The sequence below is a fragment of the Thermobia domestica genome, chromosome 3 (genome assembly GCF_964235325.1).
Source record: "Thermobia domestica chromosome 3, izTheDome1.hap1.1, whole genome shotgun sequence".
Taxonomy (NCBI): Eukaryota; Metazoa; Arthropoda; class Insecta; order Zygentoma; family Lepismatidae; genus Thermobia; species Thermobia domestica.
The window spans coordinates 198,328,095-198,351,331 of NC_137456.1; the positions used below are offsets into that span (position 1 = coordinate 198,328,095).

Consider the following 23,237-nt stretch of genomic DNA (forward strand, 5'->3'; position numbering starts at 1 on the left):
GCTACAATGTACAAAGCCAAAAGAATGTGTTCCTGCTTGTGTTTCTGAGGCCTGAAAGAAAGGAAAATTTTGGTTTCCTTCTGGAAGACTAAAAACACTATTTTAGATTATTATTATTACTATTATTATTATTATTATTATTATTATTATTATTATTATTATTATTATTATTATTATTATTATTATTATTCATAAATTATATTCAAGATAGTTTTTATTATGCTCAATCAAGAACTACTGCCCGGGACCAAACGCTATACTTTTGTGCATAACTATAAAGGTAACCAAGTAAGTTCGGTCCGTTTTCGTGGAGGTCTGTGTTCAATTGGACCTCACACTGTGAGTTGAATGCGAGTGGAGATAAGGCGAACGTCAGTTGTTGTTGTGGGTATATCCAACATACTACCTGGTTGTGGCAATTCAGACACACCGTGAACTTGCATAAAGACAGAGGGAACATGGGACATCCACAAAGAGTCATAAGAGCATGTATGCTGAACGAGTTCAAATGGAGGTCAAACGCCGCTGTAGCGGGAAAGAAGATATGCCAGGCCTTTGGTGAGGGTGTCGTGACGACGCGGACATTGCAGCGATGGTTTAACAAGTTTAAGAACGATGACGAAACACCCGAAAACACCACGTGCCAGAAGACCAACACATATACAAAGAGGAACTGGGACTACAATTCAGTATGTGGTGAAACCATTCGGCAGCACATCCATCAACTTGTGAAGCACTACAAGTTGTGTCGATGAGTCTCACATATTTTGACTCCGGGCCAGAAGGCAACACGGCAGTCGCCTGTGTTTTTTTTTACTGTTTCGGAGCCATTTCTGGACAGGGCGTTGACATGTGATAAAAAGTGGGTCCTATACGAAGCTCCATGGCGCCGTCATCATTGGTTAGCATCCCATGAACCGATTTCAAAACAGCAGAAACCAGCACTGTACCAGTTCTGTGTGTTTGGTGCATCGTGCATCGGGAACTGCTACCAGCTGGTCAGAGTATCAATGCAGAGTATCAATCAATCCAGCAGTTGAGCTGTGCTCAACAAAAACTCAAAACTCTGAAGCCATCACTTCTGAATTGCAAATGGGTCCTCGTTTACGGGACAACGCTAAGTCCCACGTGGCTAGGATGACTCAGGACACCATTTTCCGCCTTGGATGGGAAACAATATTGCAACTACTATATTTCCCGGGTATTGCACCGTCCGATTATCACCTGTTCCATTCTTTGGACAATCACCTTAGAGGACGCCAGTTCAAATCCCTAGTAAAAGTCCAAAATGCACCTCATACTTTCTTCGTTTCACGGCCCACCAAGTTCTACCGCGATGGATTGCATGGCCTTCCAGAACGTTTTCAGAAGGACGTCGATGCTGATGGGGACTATTTTTGATCTTCCAGGTTAGGTGACATATCGATGTTTGAAGGTGGTGGGTGAAAAAGCAACAAAACTTTTCTTGTTTACCATTAAATTTAAGACCTTGTATAGAGAAACTATCTACACAAGATTCATTTTCTTTGAAATTTCACTTAATTTCTTTATGGTTTCCTGACAAAAATATTTATTTATTATTCGTGACTAAAAAAAAAAAAAAATATTATTTTATTACATTGAGTAGAAATAAATGAGAGCGAATGAAACCCAAATTGAATAAAAGCATTGTTTCTCACCAAATTGTCCATCCTCTATTTCTTTTAGAACACTTGTTAAAGCATATAAATTATACAGAGAAAAATCAGTTTAGTACCTTTGTTTTATGGCTGTATTTGCAGTACCTTGTTGAAACGTTTGTCTTGAAACTGTCAAATATAAATCGCAGTAAATTGTGTAATCTGCTGTCACAAAAAAGTTTCCTATTTTTCGATCGGTATAAGGAAGAGATACTATACTATTTTTCGATCGGTATGGAAAAACAATATTTCTCCATACTATTTTACTATAAATTATTAATTGTCAATAAACTTTGTTACTTTTAAATGAATGAAGCGAGATAATTTTACTATGATGTTTTAAAAGCTGGTCATTTGGGAAGGGGCAGGAAACCATTTGGGGGGGCCTGACCCCGATGGGCCTCCCCTTGGCTACACCCCTGTCCTTCCCCCTACTCAGACCCTCGAGGTAATGTAACAGAACATAAAATGAGTAAAGTTTAAGTAGAAATTGATGATTGTAGATTTTATTATGTTCTTTGTTGAAAATTAGGTGGACGGGTAACTTTGAAGTAATTCCCTTGTTTACAATTATACAGAGAAAAATCCGTTCTCCGGACAGCGGTATATTGTACAAATATACGGTATCCTCTTGCTTACTATAGAAATCAGTACGGAGCATACGTTATCCGTATGCTACATACGCACTGCCTTTAGATGTTACATCATGCCGTTGCAGGATTTCTGACATCTAACAGTTTTCCGTATATCACATGCATATACTTATGTTACCTTCGTCAGCTATATGTTATATACGTCCATTTGTATGTGAGATCCTGACCGCTTACATTGTTTCATACGGAAAGTATGTATAGATGGAACACTTATACAGAAAGTATTATAAACATGCGATTTCAGTTATACGTCTACTGTATGTTAAGTCCAAAAACTACAGGAATTACGCATGTAACCTATCTTTTTTAAGTACGTCACCTACAATTTTTTTCTCAGTGTACAGTTGTATTTTTTTCCTAATATTTATACTAAGTTCTTGTTTTAAATTAAACTCGTTTTATACAAATGAACCAATGCACACTATACCAAGAAGACATATACCAAAACAGCTAAAAAAAATACTATAATGTTATTCAAAGCATCACTGAGAAAAAAATGTATGCAGAATACGTAATATCGTATGTTACATTTGTAAATCCTGTAGTTTTTGGACTTAACGTACAGCAAGCGTATAACTGAAAACACATGTTTTATAATACTTTCTGTATAAAAGTGTTACATTTATAGGTCTACATTCATTCCGTATAAAACAATATAGGCGGTCAGGATCACACATACAAATGGACGTATATAACATATAGCTGACGAAGGTAGCATACATATAGATATGTAAGACTGTTAAACATCAGACATCCTGCAACGGCATGATGTAACAACCTAGGGCAGAGCCTATGTAGCATACGGATAACGTATGCTCCGTTATGATTTTTGTACCAAGCAAGCGGATTCCGTATAGTTGTACAATATACCACTATCCGGAGAACAGATTTTTCTCAGTGTAAGTAAAACGCTACACCCATCTAGTATCGAGTAAAAGCATCACTACTTCTTTCATGTTGAATTACAACATTATTACGCGTATGCAACGAAGAAATAGTTCCAATTTACAACGTTTTTATATGAAAACTAGCTACTTCCACGGGATCCCCCACCCAAAGTACAATACAAAACATTTTGCTACTTAATTTCTCCTCTAAATCTTGAAAATGTTTACTAGTCCTGGCTCCACAACCCGGAATTTAATCCTTAAACTTAAACGTTAAATATGTTCACTTGCTCAGTTTCACGAGAACAAACATATGAACGTCTTTGCAACCATTACTTTTTTCGGTGGATGTTCCACCACAGTGCTTGTTTTACATATCACACCACAATAATTTGGACCCTACTAGAATCAACAGCCTTTAACGGAACTCGGAGCTCTTAATTAAATTCACAAGTAATTGTTCCACAGTTAATCTAAGGTTTCCTGTTGACGAGGATTTTGCACCGTATATATGTACTACAACTACACAATAGAATAACAACCTACCGCCGTTACTGTAATCGACAAAAGATAAACTCTTTGTTCCTGCTCCTGTTTTTATGATTTGGCTTGCAGTAAGCACGTCACACTTCGTCCGCTACCTCCCAGATCGCTATTACAACTGTGGCGTGAAGTATTATTAACATATTCCTTCTTTTCGTAAAAACTTGCTTCAGTGTATATTGTGTCATTTCATATCGAGATTCGAGAATAGTGATAAACTTTACTTTAACTCCGTTAAAATATCCTTAGAAGTGTTCGTCAAATAGTTAAAAGGAAAAAGTCTTGGAATAATCTCTTTTATATTGCATTTTATTCTTAGTGTTTACACATAACATTAATCGAGATTTTTTTTTGCAAACCTTCCATGAAAATTTTAGGAGGTCAAGAAAAATTTAGGGGGTCATTGGACACAGGCATGTATGAGGAATTTGTGGCAAATTGAGCCGGTGGCACTAGCCGAGTGATCTCGGGAGTTCGGCTTCTGATCATCTGATCATCATGAATTCACTAGGGGTTCGAATTCCTCTGAAGAGCGAAGTCGGAATTTTAACTGTCCTCAGTATTTCTGTGTTCGTGTTCCTGTAGTGTTTGGAATACGTGGAAAAGACATAAGGTGCCAGTGGCGAACATTACTTCGGTCGGAGCGGTTTGTTAAAAAAAAAAAAAAAAAAAAAAAAACTGTGAAAGCATGAAACTCCCATTGCAACTACTTGGGTTCAAATCCCGTCATGGAAATTATTAATTTTTCTGTATAGGAAGGTAATGTTTATGTAATTGGTATTGTACTTATGTTAATACTTTATTATTATTATTATTACCACAGAAGGAAAGAAAAAATAACATAGTCGAAGGTATTGATAGTAACACAAAAGATATACCGTATGTCAGATGTTTCTTAGGTTTACACATGAACGCAATAATATTATTATGTTTAAGGATTTACAGAGAGAATTATCATTTTATGACAAGAAATGGAATATAAATATTTCTTATCTGATAACAGTAATGCATTTTGTTTCGCCCTTCTAGGTAGAAAGGTGAGGTGACATCTTAAATAGGATCATTCACGTGACTAGAGTTGTAAGTTCGAACACTATTAGCAATTTGTGCACATCTAGGAACAATTCCTCGGAAATCATTTTTGGACTATACTACGGCAGAAAGAACGTGTTTAGCCCGTCTGTCTTCATCAATTCTTATCAAAATACGTTACGTTCAAAGACAGTACGAATGAAGGTTGATACGAATGACGTAATTTTTTTTGTTGAAATTCAACTGTGAAGGAAGTCGTCTCAAATCTTACAAGAGAACCTCCTATATTGATAGTTGCATTGCCCAATGAAACAATGTGCAGTCGATGGAGGAGTGAAAAGAAGTGAGAAATCCAGAGTTTTACGGGCCGACACCCAGAAACACAGGAGATACAGAGGAAAGAAGGATCTAGAATCAGGTAAAGATGGCAATGCAAAAGATATATTGACACAGAAAGAACTTCAAGATGATTAAAGTAATCAAAATAACATTTACACAATAGTACAATAAACAAACATTCTACCCACAGACATGCTTAATAACATCATATGTAATTCAGTGTTGCCAACTGAACACAAATCAAGTTATGTTAAATGACATGGTACACAAATTATAACATTAGGCAAACCTAATTATGAGTGAAACCATACCTGTAAAGTCTTGGAGTAAAGTAGTAGTACTGGCCCCACTTGATCGAAGTTTGGACTTTGACCCCGACCTTTATGTCATAGGTCACAGGTCAATGACCTTGGCCCCAAGTCAATGACCTACGAGTACTTAGGACCACCCCCTTTAAAATCTGGCAGGGGTACCTTGGTCCACCCCCTAAATGTTGGCAGGGGTGCCTAGGACCACACCCCTTACATTTTGGAAATTGCCAAATCTAAAAACTTGGTATAGTAGCATAGAACCATATTATGTACCTCTAGTAGTATTGAGGGTCTATGCCGTTCCCTTCCATGGGTAAAAAATTGCCTAATATTCAAATTTCGGAGGTTTTTCACCTAATTTATCCCCTTTGATGAGGTGTTATTACCCTATATGGTTATATGGGCGTATGCAGGGGTCCATTACTTTTCATAAGACATGGGTATATTAATGCATCCCTTTAAAATTTTGGGTGGGGTACCTTGGCCCACCCCTTAAATTTTGGAAATCGCCCATCTCATACATTTGGTATAATAGTATAAAACCCCAATATAGATCACGATAAATTTGGGTGATCTACCCCTTTCCCTTTAGGGGTACAAAATTGCAAAAATATAAACGTAAGCAATACGTTGTACCACGTGTTTGGTTTTTGACTTAATTTATTCCCTTGGATGAGGTCCTATTACCTTATATGGTTATATGGTCATGTATAGGGGCCTATTCCCTATCACAAACCAAGGGTATATTGATGCACCCCTTTAAATTTTTGGTAGGGGTACCATGGCCAATCCCTTAAATTTTGGAAATTTTATAATTTAAGCATTCGGTATTATAGTGCATGACCTCAACATGTATCATGATAAATTTGGTTGATCCACCTTGTTCCCTTTCATGGGTAAATAATGCCAAAATATAAACATAAGCAATATGTTGTACCACGTGTTTGGTTTTTGGTCGAATTTATCCCGTTTGATGCGGTCTTATTACCTTATATGGTTATATGGTCATGCACCCTATCATAAGACATAGGTACATTTCCTATCATAAGACATAGGTACATTCATGCACCCTTTAAAATTTGGGAGGGATACCCTGGCTTATCAATTCAGTTTTAGAATTTTTTTAATATAAGCATTTGTTATCATAGTACAGGTCTTCAATATGTATTACTATAAATTCGGATGGTCCACATTGTTCCCTTTCATGGCTAAAGAACTACCAAAAATCAAATTTCGGAGGTTATTGACCCCTTTGATTAGGATTTAGCACGTTATTTGGGTATGTACAAAGGTTTATTACCTTTATATGTTTATGTTTCCTTTTAAATTTGGGAATTATCAAATAACAAAATTTGGTAAACGTTTCCTAGGACCCATTGTGAATGTTGGTGTTCCTCTTATGGCCAAAAATTCAGATTTTTAAGTTTATTGACCTATTTTATTTTTTGATACGGCTATATAGGTTCATGAGTACAGGATTAATTATTTTTTCATAAGACAGAGGTGTATTTATGTACCAATCTTAAATTTTGGGAGGGGTACATTTCTTATTGTTAAATTATTAATTTGTAATTGTTCTTAGAATTGGGTGGGTAAATCATTGTCAAATATTAGTATGGTCACGTGATCTGTTATTGACCTATGATGGGATTAGGAGTCCAGGACTTTGCTACATTTAAACTTTGTGGGATAATTTGAGAATTGTCAAAATGAAATTACGACATTTGTTTTGATTATTCCCGCCAAATATAAACGTAAGCAACACGATGTACCATGTGATTGACCTTGATGAGGTAGTGTACAGGGATTCATTTTCTTTTCAAAATTCTTGGAACTTATCAAATAACATGTTTCTAGACAACAGTTGGTTCTGCTAAGGTAAACAATTAACCTAATTGAGACCTAACTACAACATGTACTTATATGACTAATTCTAAGACTTAGGTATATCGAGAGAGGTATGTAGGACCATTCTTGAAATTGGGAATTGTGATAAACAAATTTTTAGTATGAGGCGCGAAATTTGAAACAATACTTTGAACTTTAGTTAAGCTCATAGTCTAAGATCATTGGTGGTGGTTGATTTTACTTTGAGTTTTTCAGAAATCTGATAGGTAACCTTACTGAATCTTATGACTTATATACGAAAGGCAATACATGCTACAACATTGAAATTTAATCACAAGGTCATGTAATCTGACACTGGCAAAGTTATTGTTGATGCAATTTGATTGTCTGATCATTATATTTCGTGCAATCTGATTGGCTGTTCACTATCTTTCGTGCAATCTGATTGGCTGATGATTTTCAAATCTTTGCTACATTCAGTTTTAAGTTTTGTTTAACATTTAAAAATCTTGGTTTCGTTCAACATTTTGTACTCACTGATAAATATGATCAAAATCGTTTATTTGTTAATCGAATAGTAAAAATCGGATAATGTTTGACGGTTAACCGTGAAACGTGAAATTACTTTATTTGAAATTTTTGGTTTGAAAAAATTTTCAGTTTGAAAATTTTGTTTGAAAGATGTTTTGTTTCAAAATTTCTGATTGAAATTTTTAATTTTTTTTCGTTTCAAAACAATATTTTTTGTTTGAAATTTTAGTTTTAAAAAATTTTGTTCGAATTTTCTTCTGTTTAAAAATTTTTGATTGGACATTTTTGTTTCGAAATGTTTGGAAAATTTAGGTTTGAAATTTTTAAATTTGTGCACTCATTGATAAAGAACCGGAACTGTTTAGAACAAAAACCTCTAGCAACACTTTATCATGGTGAAATGGTACACGTCAGAACATGGGGTTGTACCTGAAATGAAAAAACACAATTCGTTGAAATGGATCATTTTATAATACTGCACTGGTTAATCACATACATCCATATACCAGATATAAAATCTTGATATTGTCGATACAATGTATTTTGAACTTCTTGCACTAGTTTATCTTGAGTGTATAATTTTAATTCCAACTAAAGTCTTTTAAGGTCTATTGCAATGTCAATTGGTGGAAACTCAATGACCATTTGATCACAAATAAACACTTTAACAATACAGGTATGCACAGTTTGCACAAATAAACAGATTATCAATACAGGTATGCACTTACGAACGATGTTAATAACCATCACAACATCTAGATATATGTTGTACAATATGCATGACACATTTTTCAAAATAGTACTTTTTCAGGAATATACTTGTTTTGTTGCACACTTCCACTGCATCTTTAACACACTGGAATGCATTGATGAATTTGTTCCATTACGTTTGCGTTAGATACACCATGTTGCGAGGGACATGCAATGTGCTCTTTCTACGTAACAGCAACATCATCTTCTCGAGAACTGTACGAAGCACTACCTCATGATTTTAGCCTAATGATTTGACTATGGTCACATTTAGCTCATCATGAAAATAATAATTCATTTGGTCGATTCGTGAACATAATATTTTCCATTCTTCAAAGTTCAGTTGTACACCAATTTGTTCTGCTTTGCCCAATCGAATCACAGGTACAAATGTTGTAGCACTAATACCAATCATCACATGTTTTGTCTTAAATATATTTATTGGATAATAGCTTGCGAAGATGATTTCTTTATCGTTAGAAGTACACATCTTTCCTGCTGAAACGCATTTCCTCAAATGATTTCGTGGGCTGACACGATATTTGCTGATTTCATAGAGCTACGGCTGACGTCATTGGAAAGGAATGTGCTGACGTTTAAATTCATAATTTCATCACATTTGCGGACGTCAGGCTGACCAACCAAATTCATAGATCACATTCTGTGATTAAAGATTTCAGCATACAGCTACGTCTGACACCATTGAAAAGGAATGTGCTGACGATTGAATTCATGATTTCATCACAAATGCCGGCGAAACCATATTCACTGATCCGGTTGTATACTGAATTCAAATTGATGACTTCGACCCAAGAATCCTTTGTAACATAAAGATACAGATCCAATATTTAAGAAACGTAACTGTACTCCTTGTTTTGATGCTTCCATGGGTAAATATCTTGCTGGTAAAATTATATTCTTATCATTTTCAAGCTTCACTACGATTCTTAATCCAAACTTTGTAGGGATTATTTGGCTAGCTAAGATTCTATAAGGTAGATTCTGTTGTAAATCAGTAATCTTAGTAAATGATTTTATCACATCATGTGCGTTTAGAAACTGCAGATAAGTAGCCATGATGACATTGTCATGAATACTAACTCGAACGATACTTATATATGATGCAAAACTGATGACGTTGCATTATCATGTTCAGATGTGTATTATTGCATCATGATAAACAGTGTTGTCAGATGTTTTTGTTCCAAACAGTTCCGGTTCTTTATCAATGAGTGCACAAACTTATAAATTTGAAACAAAATTTTTCCAAACAAACAAAAATTTCGAAACAAAATCGTTCAAAAATTTTTAAAAGAAATAATTCAAACAAAAATTTTTAAACTAAAATCTCAAACAAAAATTTTCAGTTTTGAAACGACAAAAAATTAAAACAAAATTTCAAAAAATTTTGAAACGAAAATTTCAAAAATATTGAAAAAATGTACACATTTCAAACAAAAATTTCCAAAATAATTTCAAACAAAAATTTTGAAACCAAACATTTTGAAACAAAAGTTTAGAAAAAAATTCAAAGAAAAATTTTCCAATAAAAATTTCAAACAATATTTTGAAAAAAAATTTCAAACAAAAATTGTCAAACAAAAAATTTGCAACCCAAAATTTTCAGCTAAAATAATTTCACGTTTCACGGTTAACCGTCAAACATCATCCGGTTTTTAACTATTCGATTAACAAATAAACGGTTTTGATTATATTTATCAGTGAGTACAAACTGTTGAACGAAACCAAGATTTTTAAATGTTAAACAAAACTTAAAACTGAATGTAGCAAAGATTTGAAAATCATCAGCCAATCAGATTGCACGAAAGATAGTGAACAGCCAATCAGATTGCACGAAATATAATGATCAGACAATCAAATTGCATCAACAATAACTTTGCCAGTGTCAGATTACATGACCTTGTGATTAAATTTCAATGTTGTAGCATGTATTGCCTTTCGTATATAAGTCATAAGATTCAGTAAGGTTACCTATCAGATTTCTGAAAAACTCAAAGTAAAATCAACCACCACCAATGATCTTAGACTATGAGCTTAACTAAAGTTCAAAGTATTGTTTCAAATTTCGCGCCTCATACTAAAAATTTGTTTATCACAATTCCCAAATTTCAAGAATGGTTCTACGTTCCTCTCTCGATATACCTAAGTCTTAGAATTAGTCATATAATTACATGTTGTAGTTAGGTCTCAATTAGGTTATTTGTTTACCTTAGCAGAACCAACTGATGTCTAGAAACGTGTTATTTGATAAGTTCCAAGAATTTTGAAAAGAAAATGAATCCCTGTACACTACCTCATCAAGGTCAATCACATGGTACATCGTGTTGTTTACGTTTATATTTGGCGGGAATAATCAAAACCAATGACGTAATTTCATTTTGACAATTCTCAAATTATTCTACAAAGTTTATATGTACCAATGTCCTGGACTCCTAATCCAATCATAGGTCAATAACAGATCACGTGACCATACTAATATTTGACAATGATTTTACCCATCCAATTCTAAGGACAATTACAAATTATTAATTTAACAATAAGAAATGTACACCTCCCAAAATTTAAGATTGGTACATAAATACACCTGGGTCTTATAGAAAAATAATAAATCCTGTACTCATTCAATTAAATAGCCTTATCAAAAAAATAAAATAGGTCAATAAACTTAAAAATCTGAATTTTTGGCCATAAGAGGAACACCAATATTTACAATGGGTCCTAGAAAACGTTTACCGAAATTTGTTATTTGATAATTCCCAAATTTAAAAGGAAACATAAACATATAAAGGTAATAAACCTTTGTACATACCCAAATAACGTGCTAAATCCTTATCAAAGGGGTCAATAACCTCCGAAATTTGATTTTTGGTAGTTCTTTACCCATGAAAGGGAACAATGTGGACCATCCAAATTTATAGTAATACATATTGAAGACCCGTACTATGATAACAAATGCTTATATTAAAGAATTTCTAAAACTGAGTTGATAAGCCAAGGTATCCTTCCCAAATTTTAAAGGATGCATGAATGTACCTATGTCTTATGATAGGAAATGAACCTATATACATGACCATATAACCATATAAGGTAATAAGACCGCATCAAACGGGATAAATTGGGCAAAAAACCAAACACGTCGTACAATATATTGCTTATGTTTATATTTTGGCATTTTTTTACCCATGAAAGGGAACAAGGTGGACCACCCAAATTTATCATGATACATGTTAAGGTCATGCACTATAATACCGAATGCTTAAATTGGGCAATTTCCAAAATTAAAGTTGTGGTCCATGGTACCCCTACCAAAAATTTAAAGGGGTGCATCAATATACCCTTGGTTTGTGATAGGGAATAGGCCCCTATACATGACCATATAACCATATAAGGTAATAGGACCTCATCCAAAGGACTAAATTAGGTCAAAAACCAAGCAGGTGGTACAACGTATTGCTTATGTTTACATTTGGCAATTTTGTACCCCTAAAAGGGAACGAGGTAGACCACCCAAATTTATCGTGATCTATATTACGGTTCTATACTATTATACCAAATGTATAAAATGGGCGATTTCCAAAATTTAAGGGGTGGGCCAAGGTACCCCTCCCAAATTTTTAAAGGGGTGCACAAACGTACCTATGTCTTACGATAGGAAATTCACACCTGTATACGACCATATAACTATATAAGGATATAGTACCTCATTCAAGGGGATAAAATGAGCCAAATCCAAACACGTGGTTGTACTAAGATGGAGTCAAGGGGTGAACCCTCCCTCAAGGTTAATAGACCCCCTGGTACTGTGAATTGTGATAACCTGTGTTTGAGAATTTAATTAAAACATGAATTTGCCATAAAAACTAATTTTGCTTTCAGGATTACTTTACGTCATATATCCAAAACTAAGGAAATCCTTGAGTTGAGTTGATTTTAAGTTTAACATCCCTTTTAGCGCCGATGCTATATGAGATACTGATTAACGTGGAATCCGAACCACATGAGCAGAGATGGAGTGGGTAAGTTGGTCGTGGGTCAACAGCATGTGACCCACTGTGACCCACCACCCACCGCGACCCACCACCCACCGTGACCCACAGCAACCCACCAACCACCATGACCTACTGCGACCTACCGACTCAGTCTGACCTACCGACTCACTCTGCTTACTGCATTGTAGACAGTATCTTCTGAAGACTGGTAAATTTGTCTGCGTTTTACTTTCAAAACCTTCATTTCCCTTTCTTTTCCATTTGTTTCCGTCTAATTACCTGAGGTGAGTAGGCTATATCTAAGTGGAATAAGAACTTCAGGCACTTTTGGATTTGATATTTGTAATTGTAATAATAGCAATAGGACTTATACTACTACTTGGCTTTCGAGGCCTGTCAGTTTCTAGAGAAGCTAACTACTGGAAAAACACAATTTTGAATCACAGTAATCTATAAATTATTATTAAAAAAATTGAATGTAACTATGTGTGCCTCATCATAACGGTCAAATTACAAAGTCAAATGAAATGACTTTTGGTATATAGTTAGGCCTTAATCCAAACTGGGTTGTTATATTGCTTTCATTATAATACACATCCCAAAGAGGTAGTGAGGATCCGAATTTCTTCGGAAAAAAATGAGTATCTCGCAAGCAGTTAAACTTACGAAGCTGAAGTTCAGTGTATTAACTCTTTATTAAAAATAAACAGAATCTATCCTGGTATTTTTTTAAAAATTTTCCTTCATGGGAGGGGGCGGTCACTTGCTATATTTGGAAAATTGGAAGTGAGTTGGTTTGTAAAAATAATCAAAAAGATCGATATTTGTTAAGAAAAAATCAGCAACAAAAAATGCAGTGCTTCGCTTCATATATCCACTGCTTTCTACTATGATAATTGCTGAAGCTTATGTTTATTATATGGAGCGCTTACAGCACAGGGCAATCAACCCATATAGTTGTGAGAAAAATAGGCTTAAAATTTGTACTGTAAGCTTAATTACAAGAAAATTTTAGTTTGGATTGTATGCATAATTATATGGAAAATTTTACACTTTTTTCCTTTACGTTGGTCTACTTACCTTGATTTGGGACTTTCAAATTTCATCCCTTTTTCCACTGGAAAGTATCTATAATTCAAGCTAGGAAATAATTACACTATGATTATTTAATTGAAATTCATCGTAATTTGGCCCATAACGAACAGCAGTGCGATAATTGAAGGGGAAGAAGGGGGAAATTCCCAGACATCTCCGAACACTTCTCTGAAACCTCGTTTCCTTTTCCCTTCAAGGGAAGAGGGAACTTGGTAATGACATCAAACTTTTATGTGTAATTACAAAAACTAAATTTATAAACGAATAAGAAATCATCAGTTTATCAGGTTTTAATTGATAATTTATGCACAAGATTTCCTATCGAAGATGTGGTAGGTGAAGTTTCTGTTCTCCGTGAGTCAACATTGCCAACTGACATGGTCGATATGGAAAAGATGTTGTATGGTGATAGAGAGGTGATACTTCTTGCGGAGTATTTCAAAACTGACCGAGAAAAATCGTTATCAGATTCAAGTCTAACAAGCAGATTGTCGAGTATTACCAATTTCCACGACTGAGTGCGAACGGGGATTTTCCCTTACGAATTTACAGATGACTGATATTAGAAATAGACTAAGTGCTCAAACATTGTCTAACTTGTTGTTCATAAATGTTAATGGCCCACCGCTAGACAAGTTCAAAGTAGACGAGTTAGTTATTTCCTGGCTGAAGGATGGACATCATTCCGCTGCGGATGATTTACCACGAAAAAGTCCTGGAGTCCAACAGGAAATAAAGCCGATTTCAGATTTATTTTAAGGTGGCAAATTACGAGTTATGGAAAATGTATACTTGTATTACTAATGGCTTATTTGTGTTTTTTAGGGATGGGCACGAGCAGGGGTGGATAACTTAACGTAACTGTGACGTAACGAAAATAGCTCTCTGTAACAAAATTATTGGTTATTTAATGTACATAGGTACAAGATATGACACCAATTTTCGTTACGACGCCGTAACGGTATTCGAGGATGTAACGTTATTGTACCGTAACTAATTGAAGGAACGAAAGTTTTTCGGATATTCTTTGCCACACTTGGTTTTAGAAAAGTGACGAGTACCAGCAGAATGGGATTCTTTCCTCTGCGGGTATCTAATGGAACGAATATGAGCAAATCAGAAGCTATTTTGTTATAAATACTATTTGCCACACGAATAACACAGATGAACAGACAGGTTTGGAAAAGGTATTGTGTTCATCAGTTACAGACCTTATCAGATCTTTGGAGAGCTCCTTGGGCATGGTATCAATTGTATTGTTCTTCAGAGGGTGATACTAAATTTCGTTCTTCAGGTGGTGAAGCAGAACGAAATTTCACTTTCATATGTTGTTATTGCAAATCTAAAGTAGAGACAAGGAGTAAAAAAAACTTGAACGATTTCTGTGAATATCATAGGAGAAAATCAGTCACATACAAGAAAAAAGGCAGGTGGAAGGGTTAGCAGAGTCAGGGGGAAGCACAGAGTGAGACAAAAGTAGCAAAGGGGAGGGAAAATGGAATAAAATGGAGCCTAGACTCTGCTCACTTGAGATGAGCATGCTCTATTCGTGAGCAAACTCTAAAAATTTCGTATGAATAAAAACTATCAATAGTTTTGAGAGCTTACTCTTACAGAAGCCGAGCATGCTCATAAAGGTTGCTCCACTTCGCGCTGGGACGACAAAGCAAGCAGTCTGTCAGGTGTCGTGGTAAGAACAGCGGTAAAAATGAGTGGTATGGGGGAAGATGAGTTTGAGAAAAAGGATGAATCTTTGCCAGCGTTTGTGGACATTATAAAACAGTATCCCATCATATTTAGTAAATCCATGTTGCCGGATGCAAGAGCAGAGAAACCGTTTGCCTTTTCCACCATGAGGAAAAAATATGAAGAATCATTCGATATTCCTATAACTGAAACGCAGTTGAACAAGAAATTTAATACCATGAAAACCAGGCTTAAAAGAAAAACTGACCTGAGGAGGACAGGAAATAAGGCTATAAAATTGAATGAGTGAGAGAAAAAACTACTGGAACTAATGGACGGTGATACTAATCCCGTTATTAATAAGACTGAAGGTAAGCATAATTTAGTATAATGTCATATATGCTATTTTTGTTTAAAATATATGTATAATCATTCACAATAGTCCCGGTAGTTCTTATCTGGGGTCCATGAACCCATAAAGGCCACGGAGGCATTTGAAGCGCCTTCGTGGGAATACGTGAAATGAATTATAAATTAAATTATAAATGAAGAATAAAAATGGTTCAACACAAACTAGCATAAAAAAGTTAATTATACAAAAATGAGACGTGGGCCCTTTTTAGTAAAATGTCCACTATTAGGACCTCCATGGAAGCTTCTTGCCGTTGGACGGGGGGCACATTGTAATACATTTTGTTACTGCATATATGAAATGAACTTGAAATAATAGGGGGCCGAATTTTCTCTAGGGGGCCCAATATTAGTGCTTGTACCCCCCAGGAAAAATTCTAAGTTACGGCAATGGATAGGGAAATTAAACTTACGCTAATTTTACCGTTTTTCTGTACTATCTTCAAAATAGATATAATTGGTCGAAAAGTGTCAAGCGGGCCCCCTAGACAACATTATTTAGCATGTGTTAGCGTTCATGAGTCAGCTGATTTTGTTTTGCCACCATTTATAGGCCCAGCATATTTTTGCAGAGCTACCAATGGCTGCAAAACGAAAGCAGCTGACTGACTTATGATAACGGTATCACATACCATTGTCTAGGGGACCCACTTGACACTTTTCGACTAATTTTATTGAATTTGAAAATAGTACAGTAAAACGGTAAAATTAGCGGTAGTTTAATTTCCTCCCAAGGGCTCTTGATTGTGCCGATTAAAGACAACAATAAATAGACTTGAATGAGGTTTTAATAAGCTTCTTTTCATTTTTTGTTTAAAGAAGCCGTAAGCTGTGGTGTGAGTCTTATCCGGAACGAAGCTTCTACGTCTGCCGAGTCATTCGATTCTGGTAAAATAATTCCACCACCTTCTACACCGCCAGCATCTCGCCGTCAAAAGTCATCGGCATCAACAGTACTTGAACAATATGAAACAGAAGAAAAAGAAATTGTGGTAACTGAGCTACAAAGTCTCGTATTATTGCAGCAATTGGCCACTCTAAAGGAGCAGAGGGAGAAAAAAGAGAAATGTTACCTGCGTGCAGTTAGCCCCCCCTCATGTGAAATTTAAAATTATTTTTATGTCAATCGTTTGATCATCGTTTGATCAGGTATGATCAACAATTTTTAACGTTTGATCAGCTTTACTAACATAAATATAAACTATATTTAGTAGGGGGGGCTAACTACACACTAGCCCCCTTTCACGTCAGATTCGAAATTTTTTGATGTCAATCGTTTGATCAGGTTTGATCAACAATTTTCAACGTTTGATCAACTTTAGTAACAGAGATATAAGGGTTCCAAATGGGGGGCCAGGCCCCCTTCACCTCAGATTCGACTTTTTCTTATGTCAATCGTTTGATCATCGTTTGATCAGGTATGATCAACAATTTTTAACGTTTGATCAGCTTTACTAACATAAATATAAGCGATATTTAGTAGGGGGGCTAACTACACGCTAGCCCCCCCTTCACGTCAGATTCGAAATTTTTTGATGCCAATCGTTTGATCATGGTTTGATCAGGTTTGATCAACAATTTTCAACGTTTGATCAACTTTAGTAACAGAGATATAAGGGTTCCAAAATGGGGGGCCAGCCCCCCTTCACCTCAGATTCGACTTTTTCTTATGTCAATCGTTTGATCATCGTTTGATCAGGTATGGTCAACAATTTTTAACGTTTGATCAGCTTTACTAACATAAATATAAGCGATATTTAGTATTGGGGGCTAACTACACGCTAGCGCCCCCTTCACGTCAGATTCGAAATTTTTTGATGTCAATCGTTTGATCATCGTTTGATCAATTTTGACCAACAATTTTCAACGTTTGATCAACTTTAGTAACAGAGATATAAGGGTTCCAAAATGGGGGGCCAGCCCCCCTTCACCTCCTATTCGACTTTTTCTTATGTCAATCGTTTGATCATTGTTTGATCAGGTATGATCAACAATTTTTAACGTTTGATTAGCTTTACTAACATAAATATAAGCGATATTTAGTAGGGGGGCTAACTACACGCTAGCCCCCCCTTCACGTCAGATTGGAAATTTTTTGATGCCAATCGTTTGATCATGGTTTGATCAGGTTTGATCAACAATTTTCAACGTTTGATCAACTTTAGTAACAGAGATATAAGGGTTCCAAAATGGGGGGCCAGCCCCCCTTCACCTCCTATTCGACTTTTTCTTATGTCAATCGTTTGATCATTGTTTGATCAGGTATGATCAATAATCTTTAACGTTTGATCAGCTTTACTAACATAAATATAAGCGATATTTAGTATTGGGGGCTAACTACACGCTAGCGCCCCCTTCACGTCAGATTGGAAATTTTTTGATGTCAATCATTTGATCAGGTTTGATCAACAATTTTCAACGTTTGATCAACTTTAGTAACAGAGATATAAGGGTTCCAAAATGGGGGACCAGCCCCCCCTTCACCTCCGATTCGACTTTTTCTTATGTCAATCGTTTGATCAGGTATGATCAACAATTTTTAACGTTTGATCAGCTTTACTAACATAAATATAAGCGATATTTAGTATTGGGGGCTAACTACACGCTAGCGCCCCCTTCACGTCAGATTCGAAATTTTTTGATGTCAATCGTTTGATCATCGTTTGATCAGGTTTGATCAACAATTTTCAACGTTTGATCAACTTTAGTAACAGAGATATAAGGGTTCCAAAATGGGGGGCCAGCCCCCCCTTCACCTCCGATTCGACTCTTTCTTATGTCAATCGTTTGATCATCGTTTGATCAGGTATGATCAACAATTTTTAACGTTTGATCTGCTTTATTAACATAAATATAAGCGATATTTAGTAGGGGGGCTAACTACACGCTAGCCCCCCTTTCACGTCAGATTCGAAGTTTTTTTATGTCAATCGTTTGATCATCGTTTAATCAGGTATGTTCAACAATTTTTAACGTTTGATCAACTTTACTAACAGAGGTATAAAAGTTTGATAAGTTTGAGAAAGAAATAATGATATATTGCCACCTACCAGGGGAAACATTCCGTTATCTACCCAGCGACGCAAATCTGTAATCAACATGGGGGAAGGGAGTGACGGATAATTCCGTTAGCAATTTTTTAAGATGTTTAAAATATTTATGAAGTTGAAAAACGATGCTGTGGAGTATCAGAAAACTAGAATTGTCTTTAGGGATGCGCACGAGACAAGATTTGTGGCTGTCTCGTCTCGAAAATGTTCTGTCAAAGTGATGTCTCGACTCGAAAAACGTATATTTTTGTATTGGAAGAGCCGTGTCTTTACTCGAATTTTGTCAGGAAATTCCTGTCTCGACTCGTCTCGTGCGCATCCCTAATTGTCTTCAACATTGGGAGATCTGCAGGGGCAGATTTGAGGCTATTCTGAGAGGACATAAATTTCTTCACACTTTCGTTTGTGGTAATCGGACACAAATAATCATATTTTCCCCCAAAACACATTTCAAATCGAATTATTGGGGGGACAGTCCCCCTCAGTTCCAAGATTGGAGGGGACTCATGCCCCCGGAGTTTCGCCAGTGTATCTACCTATGCAGAAAATTAAAGTGAATCGGAATTCTGTATGCTAATAGGATGGACCAATAAAGATCTCTTCCCTGAAGGAAAATGAGTGCAGAAAGTTGGAGTATAAATTCTCTTCTTTTCGTTTCAAGTGATTCAAATAGCGCGTTGTTTCGCAATAATGAGACAAAGGGGTCAAGATAGGTATGTAAAACTAACATGAAAAAAGTTTTTTTTTTTTTTTTAAACTCTCTTGTACCATGGAGTAGTAAAGAAACTCCTGAATCAGCAACATCAAATAACAGCTGAAGCACCTTCATGCATCAATTTACGGTAAGTACCGTATTGTGATCTTTCGTGTACAGTCGGAAACAATAATAAATAAAGATGGAGGTATAAGAAACAATAGGTCCAAGCTATACTTAATATTGTTTCTGACTGTACATCTACTCTTGCTTACTTCTTACTTATTTCTGTATAATTTCCTTGTGCGGACTGCTAACAAACTTTAAACGTTTAGGTACTTGTGTGTCCAAGGACGTAGACATTTCTAGACCTTAGGCGACAAATATTTCGGCGTCGCTAGCCCCCCCCCCCCTTCGGTGCCTTCACCTTGACGAAACTTACACCTTTCTTAGTATCTGTTAATAATTACGTATGCAAGTTTCTACAAACATTGGAAATTATATACAAAAATACATATTATCATCTTTGCTATTTTATTTCAAAACTTAACTTTCATATTGATGTATGTAATTTATATCAGATTGCACTACTGTAATACAAAAGCAATGCCGAAGGCGTTATTCAGAGTTATATATTTTTATGCATTTTGTACTTTTAAAGATTTTACATAAACATTATTCTTCTCGTGCTAAACCGAGTACTTCTACCAATATATATAGGTATATAGTGTATTATAATGTAAACACTATGTTAAGTGTGGCAAGTGCAAACCATCATATCTTTCACCTACGAGCCGCCACCGCTATCAATTTTACTTTCTTCTCTACCTAGAACATTGTTGAGCTTGCTTGGAAAGAAGTAAAATATATTTAATTGTTATTTATTTGTAACGGTGTTCGTCCGACGGCATTTTCTTTGATAAGGACACCAGTGACCGCCATGACGTACACAGCAGCCGCAGGTTCCCGTAGAGATCTGCACGGGCCGAATTTTTCGGCCCGAGCCCAATCCAGCCCGAACTTAGCTAGGCCCGGCCCAGCCCGGGCCCGAAAAGTTTTGGAGATTTTCGGCCCGAGCCCAGCCCGGCCCGATAAGTTTTTTAAAATTCTTAGCCCAAGCCCGGCCCGGGCACGATAAATTTTAGAAGTTTTTGGCCTGACCCCGGCCCGATAATTAAAAAAAAAAATAGCTCGCGCCCCAATCTTTCTCAAAATTTAGTACTAAATTTGACCTAACCCTCAGAAACATTTTCTAAACTCTGGTTCACAACCTGACGCTTGCCTCCCGAATGGTACCATTGCCTCCTAGAACTTTGCCTGTCATCGAGAGAACAAAAACTCCATTCCCTGTAACAAAAATCTAACTTAATTGATTATTAGCATAAAGTGAAGATGTCAATATTGTTTAGCGACAGGCAAAACATTTCCAGCCCTTCTTGTTATATTTTGAGTTCAGTGAAGGTCAAGGTCAGAGCACAATATACCGCATAATGCCTGTAATCCTCTATACTGAAAGTGGAGCTGCTAAGCAACACACTGTAAATAGCTAGTGCATTCTTTGTAACATTTTTCACGGACACACTTCAACGTTTGGCTTTATTCCAATTATCGTTTAGCGAAAAACAATAATTATTAAAGAATTGCAATTGATCGGCCCCAGCCCGGCCCGGCCCAAAGAAATAACAGTGTCGGCCCGCCCAAGCCCGGCCCGGCCCAAAGAAATAGCAGAGTCGGCCCGCGGGCCGGGCCGGGCTTCGGGCCTCTGGCCGAGCCCGGCCCGTGCAGGTCTCTAGGTTCCCGTGTAAGCTATTTTTAAAATACCTGTATATACGATTAACATTTTTCGAAGGCAAAAGTAAGGTTACTTTTTTGAAGAGATCATGGGTGTAGCCAGCAGATTTAAGTAGGAGGGGCCCTTCGTTTTTGAAGAGGGGCAGCTACAATGTATAAAACAAACAAACAAACAAAAAAACATGTGTTGCAGTTAGTGTTTTTTGAGACCTGAAAAATCGGAAAATTTTTGTTTCTTTCGAGAAAAGTAAAAACACTGTTATTTAGCTTATTATTATTATTATTATTATTATTATTATTATTATTATTATTATTATTATTGTTATTATTATTATTATTATTATTATTATTATTATTATTATTATTATTATTGTTGTTGTTGTTGTTGTTGTTGCTTTTTCTACATAAATTATGTTCCAGCTAGTTTTTATTATGTTTCAAGAACTACTGAACCGGACCAAACATTATACCTTTGTGTATAACTATTTCAATTTAAGCCCTTGGACACACAACCTATCTATAAAGGTTACCAAGAAAGTTATATCGCTTTTTCACCCACCACCTTCGAACATCGATAATATTACCTCTGGCTAAGACTACCTGGAAGATTAAAGGTAGTCCCCATCAGCATCGACGATCTTCTGCCAACGTTCTGGGAGACCATGGATTCCATCGCGGTAGAACTTCGTGGAGCGTGAAGCGAAGAAGATATCAAGTTAATTTTGTATCTCTACTAGGGATTTGAACTGGCATCCTCTAAGGTAACTGTCCAAGGGATGGAACAAGTGATAATCGTACGGTGCAATGTCCGGGGAGTATAGCCGATGCAATAGTGTTTCCCATTCAAGGTGTAGAATGGTGTCCCGGGTCATCCTTACCACGTGGTGCTTAGCGTTATCCTGTAACGGGAGGACCCGTTTGCGATTCAGAACTGCTGGCTCCACATCTTTGAGTTTTCCTTCGACACGAGTCAACTGCTGACAGTACACAGTTGCATTGATGCTCTGACCAACTGGTAGCAGTTTAAGATGCACGATGCAGCGAGCACTCCACCCAACACACAAGAGAACTTTCTTCTGGTGCAGTGCTGGTTTTGACTGTTTTGGAACTGGTTCATGGATGCTAACCAATGATGGCGGCACCGTGGAGCTTCGTACAGGTCCCACTCATCATCACATGTCAACACCCTGTCCAGAAATGGCTCCTTCCTCAGACGAGACGACAAAGAAACACAGCTGTCTGTTCGCGTTGCCTTCTGGCCCGGAGTTTAATCATGTGGGATCCATCGACCCAACTTGTAGTGTTTCCACAGTTGATGGAGGTGCTGCCGAATGATTTCTTCACTCATATTGAATTGTAGTCCCAGTTCTTCACACGTCTGGCACTGTTAGCCTAAATTGTTGCTTGCAGATCTTCATTTTGTACATGTGCTAGTCTTCCGGCATGTGATGCGTCTTCGAGTGTTTCGTCACCGTCCTTAAACTTGTTAAACTACCACTGCACTATCCGCGTAATTACGACACCCTCACAAAAGGCCTGGCATATCTTCTACTTCACTGCAGCGTCATTTGTCGCCAGTTTGAACTCGTACAACATACACGCCCGTATGATTCTGTGGAGGTCCCATATTCACTCTGTCCTTACGCAAGTTCACGGAATAACTGAACTGTCACAACCAGTTAGTACGTTGGATATACCCACACCAACAACTGACCTTCGCCTTATCTCCATTCGCATTCAACTCACGGTGTGAGGGCCAATGGATCACATACCTCCACAAAAAGGGACAGAACATTCTTGGCTACCTTTATACATAAGCCTGATCTTTGGAATTGCACATAATTTCTTTAAGATTTCCTGACAAAAATATTTATTTATTATTCGTCACTAAAAAACATAATTATTTTATTAACAGCTATATATCCTG

At 36.5% G+C, this 23,237-nt stretch overlaps 1 protein-coding gene across 1 annotated transcript in view; it reads left to right on the forward strand.

Annotated features, from left to right (window-relative positions):
• Positions 1 to 23,237, forward strand: part of Grd (gamma-aminobutyric acid type A receptor subunit Grd) — a 1,945,208-nt gene that overhangs the window by 209,219 nt on the left and 1,712,752 nt on the right. The gene's annotated exons all lie outside the window — the stretch shown is intronic.